The sequence below is a fragment of the Engraulis encrasicolus genome, unplaced genomic scaffold (genome assembly GCF_034702125.1).
Source record: "Engraulis encrasicolus isolate BLACKSEA-1 unplaced genomic scaffold, IST_EnEncr_1.0 scaffold_280_np1212, whole genome shotgun sequence".
NCBI lineage: Eukaryota > Metazoa > Chordata > Actinopteri > Clupeiformes > Engraulidae > Engraulis > Engraulis encrasicolus.
The window spans coordinates 34,006-44,493 of NW_026945567.1; the positions used below are offsets into that span (position 1 = coordinate 34,006).

Consider the following 10,488-nt stretch of genomic DNA (forward strand, 5'->3'; position numbering starts at 1 on the left):
ACCTCCTGCCATATTACCGTAAATTTCCAAGTGGTCTGGAAGATTTGATTATTGCTCTATAGCACAAACAAACAAAATTAGAAGCTTGTATCGTAATTGTCTGCTGGATTCCGCACTAAATTCAACCTTTTTGGTGCCCATATTGTGAAATGGCTGCCATTTCAAGTGGTAAATCAGGTACATTTTATTGTACTGTTTGTTAGGACATTTACACAAAATTTCATACTTGTATAATAACTTGCTTGGTCAAAATCAATTTGTGCAACTGTGTGCAAAAATCTATGTCTATGGTATGGTATATATGGTACAATCTATGGTATTTTTGGCAGCCATCTTGACAAATGGCCACCATTTCAAGAGGCAAATCAGGTGGATTTGATTACATTGGTCTTGTGCACATTTATGTCGAACTTCATGCCTACATCTTAATTTGATTGATCAATTCTGTGCAATAAATCAATTTCTGAGAGCTTGGCAGCCATCTTGGAAAATGGCCACTATTTCAAGTGGCAAATCAGGTAGCTTTAAATGCATTGGTCTTGAGCTCATGCATGTCGAATTTCATGCTTGTATCATAATTTGCTAAGCCAATTCTATGCAATTCATCAATTACTGAGGTATTTTTGGCGACCATCTTGGAAAATGACCGCCATTTCAAGTGGCAAATCAGGTGGATTTGATTTCATTGGTCTTGAGCACAAACATGTTGAATGTTATGCTTATATCGTAATTTGCTTTGTCAATTCTGTGCAATAAATCAATTTCTGAGATTTTCTTTGGTGGCCATCTTGGAAAATGTCCACCATTTTAAGTGGCAAATCAGGTAGATTTAATTGTGTTGGTCCTGAGCACATACATGTTCAATTTCATGCTTGTATCATAATTTTATATGTCAATTCTATGTAAAGCCGGATCACACCGCACTCTCGATTAAAAGGTGCCAAACATAAACAACTGTATAAAATTGAAAGAAAAATGTCTGCACACTTAAATCCCCTTTGTGTTCTTTTTAATAATAGGCCAAGCTTTCGGTCTACTGACCTTACTGAGCCCTGAGGAAGGTCAGTAGACCGAAAGCTTGGCCTATTAAAAAGAACACAAAGGGGATTTAAGTGTGCAGACATTTTTCTTTCAATTTTATATGTCAATTCTATGCAATAAATCAATGTCTGGGCTCTTTTTTGGCGGCCATCTTGGAAAATGGCCGCCATTTCACGTGGCAAATCGGGTAGATTTGATTGTATGGATCTTAAGCACATACCTGACGAATTTCACGCTTGTATCATAATTTGCACGATTTTTCCTGTAGCTGCTCCACTATACTTAGCAACACCAGTTTGACGGGAGAGAAAAAAATCATTCTAAAATCTGTGGAAATGCCACTCATTGATGATAATAGGCAGGGGTGTAGTGGGTGCGGTACGCGGGGGTATGAAGTCCACCCACTTCTCCAGAGGTGAGATTTAAAAAAACAAGGCCGACAGGCGGACAACAGATGCGTCCCTCTATGCCAGTTCCAACCTTCCCCCCCCCCAAAACGCCCCGCTGGCCTCCTCCTAACCTGTCAACGCCCACCCCCCTCTGAGGATGTGCTTTTTGTTTATTGGTCATAGCCTATTGCCCATGGAAACTCCAAATAATGTGGCAGGCAGCGAAATGACGAGACAAAGCTTTATATTTTGCCGTTTAGACTATAATAAGGCCATCATGCTTGGATTTGGAAAAGAAGCATCTAATTTCAAATTTCACATAGATCAAGTGGCTACATTACAAATTACCAGATATTATTAGTACTAGGTTATTTATCAACCTTTAGTAGGCTATCATGCCATTTCAGCGTCATGTGCATGTGGGAAAGAAACTAAACATCGCCAAATAGCCTAATAAATAAATAAAACCGTTTGGGTGAATCATGCGCTATGGGTTCACCCTTTGGATGCATTGTGCGCTTAATTTTCAAAGCCAGCTTTTTACCGTCAAGGCACAAAGCAGTGAGCTTCAGTGGCAGAGTTTACCAAATTCATACGACTGCAAACCAATTACGAAGCAAAAGACGCGTTCTGTCCCATGCTCTCTCTGAGCGCAAGGGAAAGCACCTGTGGGGCCCATCTGTCTACTAGTTCGAGAACACTGACTACTCACTGAAACGTAGGGGCAGAATGTTTGCAAACTCACGTTTAGGAAGAGCTGTAGCGCTGCTGGTCGCCTGTCAACTTATTACGGTTCCATAATATCGCGCTCCCCGGGGCTAACGCTGCTCAGCCGACTTTCGAGCCTCGCGGCGCGGCCTGTCTCGCAGCTGACACCGGGTAGACCGAGCGAGATAACAAACGGCGAACGGTCGTTTGCACACATTATTCACCCAATATCACAACACAGTGTGTACATGGCTTAAATGCGATTGTGTTTTGGTCCTAGATAACATTTAAGCCCCGTTATATCCTTATAGAAGTATAGAAGTAGTCTAATATAAGCTTGTAGCTGCCTGGTTCTGGTAAAATGCTTTACCCGGTTAGCTTACCCGGTTAGCTCAAAACATCGAGTGATCAAATGGCAATGTGGGGTAACCTACTTGTGTTACATACGTTCGTGGTGCATTTTTACATCAATCCGTGGTAGTCTTGACATTTATAAGCATTTAGGGTCTTTATATTAAGCAAAAACGTGATGTTGGAAATCACAGAAATCGCCGCCATGTTTTTCAAAAAAATGTGTAACTCCCGTCCGCCTCCTGGTGGACACGGGAAGGAACAATTGAAGGAATGCGTTTCAGACAAGGAATGCGTTTCAGACAGCGTTTCAGACAAGGAATGCGTTTCAGACGGACGGACGGACCCTCTTATAGAGATGCTGGGACGCATCTAAAAATCTTCTACCCATGTTTGAATACAAAAAGGAATGATCCCATAGCAGTATTGCAGGTGATTGACCAAACAGATGAAAGCGGGGAAGCAATGACGGTAGATTAAGGACAGTTGGGGGGTTTGACATGATAAGTTGCCTTATTATTTGATGGCGTTAAAAATCGCGTACCTCCACTTTAAAAATCCTCACTACACTCACATGGTAGTGACTGGCAGTAAGTATCATGCACGCACGCACGCGCAAACACACACGCACGCACGCACACACCGAACTTGCACCTATCCCCCAAAACACATGCAGACACACACATACTAGATGTCAACAATGATCGATTCGGCGATGCAATCCAATGCGGGGCATGGACGATCCAGAATCGATCCGGCAAGTTCCAGAATCGATCCGGCCATTTTTTTAAGTTTCAATTACTTCCATGGATATTTCGGGAGCACATGTTAAAGTAAATGAAAGCACTTCAAAACATTGCAAGACTGATACAGACTGATACAGAAAACAGCCAATAAATTGTTGCTCAGTATCTGACTACCTGTATTGCCTCATCATGACTGATTAAACATTAGCTTTGCCTTCAGTAGAAATGTATTGCATTACAATGCCTTGTAGAATTGAATTGGATCGGATCGCATAGAATAGAATCGAATCGAATCTCTACCTCCCGAATCGTGATCGGATCGGATCGTGAGGGCAGTGCCGATCCACACCACTACCAGATACACATAGATACACGTAGATACACACACCTAGCCCACACACTGACCTGCTTCCATAGTGTCTCTGGGTAGTCTGGGGATGATCCATTGCGGGGTCTCTCTTGGTGGGAGCGCTGCGGAGCCCCAATCCTCATGGGGTGTCCATCTCCTGCACTAATACCCTCCCCCTGGTTTACAGTAGCCACCCACACCAATCCCTCATGGAGACCACACACACACACGCACACATACACACACACACATACATACGCACACGTGCAACCCACCCCAATCGCTCACGGACCCCTGGCCCACACACACACAAATGCATACATACACATGCATGCACGCACGCACACACACACACACACACACACACACACACACACACAAACACACACACACACACACACACACACGCAGCCACCCAGCCCAATCCCTCATTGACACTCATGCTGCCTAGAGAAACACACACACACACACACACATGTAGTACGTATGCACACATGCACGCACAAACAGATATTCTCTTAAAGGTGGGATAGGAGATGTTTTTCTGGCACATATTTTACCATATCATCTGAAAAACTCCTCATGACGCCATAGCACCCATTGAAATAGAGTGTTTGGAAAAAAAACGAAATCTTTTGGTCCAGTGTAGAGGGCGTAGTCAGAAGAAAACGGCAACCAATAGAAGTAATACTCATCATCACTTCTATTGGTTTCTGACACGTCCATCAACCGCCAGCACTCACCCCTCCTCCCTGCGCGTTCACCGACTCGTGAACTTGACCGACCCCGCCCCCGCGACAAGGCTCATCATCACTCGGCTAGTAGCAAGGTAACGAGAGTTAGCAGCAGGCTGAGCTACTCGGAAACTTTGGTGGCTTTTGCAGAGCTACAGGAAGAACTTTGGCTTTTGGAACACTAGACTAACCATGTCAGGATAACATACTCCCTTGGATTATCATCGGACTCGCAAGACCAGACTCCAACACGGGCTGAAAATTTGAAATGGGACCTGACACTCTTGGACACAGATGTCGGCTACGGCAGCGGCTTCAAATACGCTTTGGTGACCATATTTCTAATCGAGAGGTGAGATAATATATTTGTCTGTATACTATTTTGTGAATTGGTTTAGGACACAGTGGTGTCTTTTTTTAAGCAAGTATCCATTGAGAGGGGTCAGAGGATTAGCTCAAGCTCCAACATATCTAGCTGCTACCTTGCTTAACATAGCTGCTACCTCAATCGCTTTATTTTTTTGTGTTTTTCCCCCCTGTGGCATTTATTCTGTGCACATGAACACGTTTTCAGAATTGCTATGTGTAACTCAGACGGTTACTCTTGTGTATTTTGCTGCTAGTTGTGCGAACGAGCCAGACAAACCAGCTGGGAGGAGGACGGAAGCACCCCTTCTCCATCCGCGTTCAGTTGCTAAATACGGATCTACCTCGTAGTAAGTAACCTACCATGTTTACGCACACATTACTTTGACCAGCAAAGCCCATGTCTTTCTAGTGGTTTACAAAAATATATCGTTTGCATGTTTTGCTTTGGTACGTCTCTGTTGTATGACTCTGGTAATAGTAGCAAGCACAAGCACAACCTGTTCGCCGCTCCAGCATTGCAAAATAGATTGCCTTGGGTTTTCAAATGTTTACATGATTGTGGGTGTAATGTTGTTAACTCGCTGATGTCGTTTTTGAGAAGACGGTAGTTTTGCATTTGATAAATACCACCTAATGACCATGACGGCTACACGGCAGATCTTTATTGTGATGGCTACACTGAATGATCACATGGAGATGCCGGTACATTATTTGTTTTACCCTGGTTATATTGAAATGTTCTGCTTTGTCCATTCCAAGGTGTGGTGTTTTCCATAGCTGTTCCTTGCTCCTGTTTCACAACATATCAAGGCTGCCAAGTAAATGAAGAATGAATCACCGCACACTGGTAGTTTATTTAATTCATGTTTGTGGGTGTAATTTCGTCCAGTTGCAGATACTACTATCCTTTTTGGAATGATCTGCCTTTGAAAAACAATGGTTCTATCTGACAAAAGCGAACAGATCCTGTAGTTGTAATTGATACACTAAATCAGTGTTTCTCAACCTTTTTTTAGGCGAGGCACCCTTTCAATTCATGGAAAATTTCAAGGCACCCCAAACCAAGTAGCCATATAGCATCACATCCGATACCACACAAGCTTAGAATGTAACACATTTGGAGACACACAACCTAGTAGCACGACCTACGTTCAAAGTTGCAGCTGGGGTGACCAATATTTACTTTATTGTGCGTAAATGGCAGATCAAAGATTCCACTGACTAACATTAATTTATCAATTTTGACAAATATGTTTTATGTTATATAATTTATTTATCAGCCACGTTTCCGCGGCACCCCTGAGGGGGCCCTACGGCACCCCAGGGTGCCCCGGCACCCCTGTTGAGAAACACTGCACTAAATTATGATATTCCTATGTGTGCGCGCACGCGCCAAGTTTTCAATTCAACACACTGGGACACTTTTCAGTCTTTGAGGTTGCTGGAATCAACACAGACTACCTCCATGCACCTTATCAGAACACTTTGCATGTTTTTGTATACTTGTCCCCTTTGTGTATTGCTGCTAATCTTTCTCTTTCTAGGTTCTGTTGGTTGCATGCAGATTGTGCCAGATGATTTATCTGTCTATGGTCTAAGCATGGGCTCTGTGCTAATATGCAATTTGTGCTCTTTTTTCCCTCAGGTCAACAGCCGACAGGGTCCTTCCACAACCACATACTTATGCCAGTAAAAGCCACAGCTTTTCTCCTCCAATCCAAGAAGCCTGGACTGCAGTCACCATCTCAACACACCAACCAAGAGAAAGGCGGATGGCTCAATTCAGTATGTAGTTCTGCAAATATTCTCAAAGGTCTTCACAGCCCCCCATGGTGCAGAATGCATTTACATTTATTTGTGTAAGGTAAAAACAATGCTGATTACAGAACACAACTAGGGCCATGAATGAACTTTGAGGTAGCAGCCAGTCATCACCTGATGGTGAGAGGTGGTCCTAAGATCAGAGAGAAGCAGGTTGAAATCCCATCCTTACCTCTCCCTACCTACACCTCCATCCACAGCTGAAGTGCACTTGAGCAAGGCACAAAAGTCCACTTAGGTCCTGGGACTGTAGCCAACACCCTGTAAAACCCTGCTGTGTAATTTGATGTAATGAAGCCCTAATATAGTCTAACACATTGCTTGTTACAGATATGGAAAATTGCACAATAAAAGTTCCAGGACATGAAGGCTGCATACTGTGAACGTCAACCTTCAGGGCACCGTCCTGCGCAGAAGACTTTCTACCCTAAGAGGGATGGCTGACCGCAGACACTCACAACCAGGTGAGCCCAGATAAAGGAGTTATTTTCGGTGTCCCTGCCCCAACAACCCAGGTTACTTACATTTAAAATGTCACTGGAGCTACTGTCAGATATGTGATTTCTAATTCTGTTTATCTTTTTACAGCACAGACGCCTCCAACCTCAAACTAGGCCCTTCACAGTTGCTGCACTTACCCACCTTCCCAGAGTTTTTGTGTGGTAATGACAACTGTAAATATAGTATAAAGTAATGTATCTAGTGTCATGTGTAATACATTGTTTAAATTGTCCATACATTTCAATGATAGTAAATATTGGTGGACACAATTTGACTGTGTGGCTTTTTTTTAATTCATTCTCTGACTGAAAATGCATGGTTACATAATTTATATATTCCACAAGACCACAATCAGAAGAACATTTGACAGGTTGCATTTATTTTCTATGTATGAAAAAAACAATGGTAACAAGACAAACGTGGTTCCAAACCAAAAAGGTGAGATGTACAGATGAATGCTCCTACAGATAATGAAAAATAATAAAAGTCTGCACACTGCCGGTTTGTGTGTTTTATACCGTACTCTGTATAAACCTTTTATATTGCTCTAGTAGAGCAGGGTAACCCTGGCTAATCCTGGGTATTGTACTGTGTATTACAATGTCAGCCCTGTTCAAGTGCCCCATACTGTCTGTAGGCTGCATGCCTGAAGAGACCGTTTCTCTCACCTGGTCCTACATCAGCCCAAAGTCTTATCAAAACTGAGAACACCACAGCATTTCCTTTCAATGTTCATGGGCATCTCCTTACAGATTGCGCAGAGGCGCCAGGTTGGTTGTGCTACTGGGCTGTGACTGAGGACCAGATGTCATGTGCCAGGTCGAACATCAAACTGGGGTCACGGCGGGTCAGGGCACGCTGCAGTAACCGATGGGATTGCTTCAAATTCAATGATTGAATCAAGGCCTGCAAAGCAATAAATACATTTTATGTAGTGCATTTTCTATTTGATGATGGGGACTAAATAACTCTATTGACAATAAGACCAATATGGACATAAGCAATCATTATTGAGTATATAAATAAAGATGTGCCAATTATATGCATACAACGTTTTCAGTCAATTTCTTACAAACTGGTGTTGTGCCAGGGGTTACACAGATGTATGAAGTAGATGGGCTTTTATGGATGTACTTGAACTACCACTGGTGTTGTGTACCTACAACCATGTAATATCACACTACTACTCATAGGAGTAGAAATATTGTAATGGTTATCACAACAGGTGTACTCGTGTAGCCTACTCGTGTTGCGATATAGAGTACATCCGTTGTGATAACATCCATTACAATACTTACACATCTGGAGGAATACAGCAGGACAATGTTATTGAGGGATGAATGTACATCCTTACAGTTAGCAGGGCGTCAATTCTGTTGGAGTCTCCCTAATCAAAACCCCCGACCTCTGCTGCATCTATCTTCCTCCTCCTCCATCTCTGGCCATCGGTCCTACTGGGCTGTTAGGTCGTTATGATTGTGATGGGCCAGGAAAGTCAGAGCTGGAGCTCTCGTGGTCGTGGAAGGTCTAAAGCATATGAAAATATCGTCAGCCAAAACAATTTCATTAGCGTTGATCAGTTCGGTTGTTTTTCTTTACTCCCTCTGTCCCTGTGTCTGCGCGTGCGACAACCCAAGTGAAATCTGAAGTCATAGCCTAAAACACTACGGATTGTGGTGTCGGGTATATATAAATACAATAGTAAAATGCACTGCGGTACACATCTGTCAAAGTAAATCCACGTGTCAGTACTGTAGCTACTGGCTAGAAGTCTAGGGATGACAGTATAGCATCTGTCATCAGTGTTAGGAAGTTAGAATGAGATATCTAAGTAACACGTATCAAGTCAAGTTCAATAACTAATCTAGTATACATCTACTGTCATCAATATTTCTTGAAATGGCAACCATGACGGCCTGTGCGTTTATTGTGATGTTGAACATTCTTACCGTAGCCGGAGACAGTGCCATGGCAGGAAGTTAGCTTGGCTAGTCGCTTTGCGTGGCTTCTAGCCCGCCCCCCCGCCTCGTGAGCTCTCGTGGGTTCCCGGGATAATCCGAACACTTGACAGACTGCATGCGCGTTCATGTGTTTTGAAGGCGTGGCTTTGAGGGGAGGGCTGAAGGGAGAGGCGGGCTGTGTATTTTCAAAAATATAGCTCACAGGAACCGTTTTTCAAAGATCTCCAACCCTACCTTTAATGATCTTAAATATACATGTAAATACATGCAGTTAGTCATTACTACATGCATGATTTATTTATAATGATAATTTATTTTCTTCAAAATGCTACTATTACCATGTCAGAACGCTATAAAGGACTTTTTTTTTTAGGAAAAGCACAAAAGCACAACAAATACCTCTTAATGTATGTCCTCTACAAGTCTTCTGTTGTCCAGTCTTGCACTGTAAATGTCTGTATGAGCACTGTCTATGTCCATACTGTCTTAAGTCCATGTATAAGTACTGTCTATGTCTATACTGTCTATGTCCTTACCTAGATTAGTCTATATCTGTATGGGAAAGCAAGAAATGTAATTTCAAATTCTTTGTATGACCAGTGCATGTAAAGAAATTGACAATAAAACCTACTTGACTTGACTTGATGATTTGATCACATACTCTACACACGCACACACACGGGCACGCACGCACACTCACACACACACGCACGCATGCACACACACCCACGCATACACACACGCATGCATGCACGCACAAGCACACGCACGCACGCACACATACACGCACGCACGCACACACATGCACGCACACACACCATCATCTTCCCCTTCCCCAGGGCTTTCTTGCCTGTGTATGGGTGAGGCCACGGGGGCGACGCTACCATTCATCATAGCAGGGGAACAGCATCCTGCATTGAAGATAACCAGCATCACCCAGCAACACAATGAATGAATGAATGAATGAATGAATGAATGAATGAATGAATGAATGAATGAATGAATGAATGAATGAATGAATGAATGAATGAATGAATGAATGAATGAATGTATTTAGTCTATTAGATGTAAAAACATTGTACAGCAACAATTACCATACATTGAAAGGGATAAATAGACAGGGATGTACACAAAAAAGTCCCAAGACTTATTTCCATTGTGGTCTCTTATATGGCCGCACAACACCATGGATACTGGCTACTGGTCCTGGTGCAGAGGAGAGTATGTGGGGGGGAAGGACGGATGTGTGTGTGTGTGTGTGTGCGTGCGCGCGCGTGTGTGTGTGTGTGTACAGCTCAGGTGCATGTGAGCTGGAAGAATGAAAGTGCTTGTTTCTTTACTGTAAATTGGTATGGTAGTCTCTCTCTGCCCCCCTATGGTAGTCTCTCTCCCCCTCTCTCCCTTTGTGTGTTTGCCTACTGTATCTGTATGTGTGTCGGTACTGTAGCCTATGTGCCAAGGCCTGTTGTGTGTTTGCCTATCTGTATCTGTATGTGTGTCTGTATGTGCCAAGGCCTG

At 43.1% G+C, this 10,488-nt stretch overlaps 1 long non-coding RNA gene across 2 annotated transcripts; it reads left to right on the forward strand.

Moving 5' to 3' along the window:
* The first annotated feature begins 5,042 nt into the window (after positions 1 to 5,042).
* Positions 5,043 to 7,561, forward strand: LOC134443075 (uncharacterized). 2 transcript variants are annotated; one of them, XR_010033564.1, is made up of 4 exons: positions 5,043 to 5,534; positions 6,333 to 6,472; positions 6,839 to 6,972; positions 7,097 to 7,561. It is a non-coding gene; the product is annotated as an uncharacterized LOC134443075 (long non-coding RNA). The 2 variants fall into 2 exon arrangements; XR_010033563.1 differs by lacking the exon at positions 5,043 to 5,534 and having other exon boundaries at positions 5,553 to 6,472.
* The last annotated feature ends 2,927 nt before the right edge of the window (positions 7,562 to 10,488 follow it).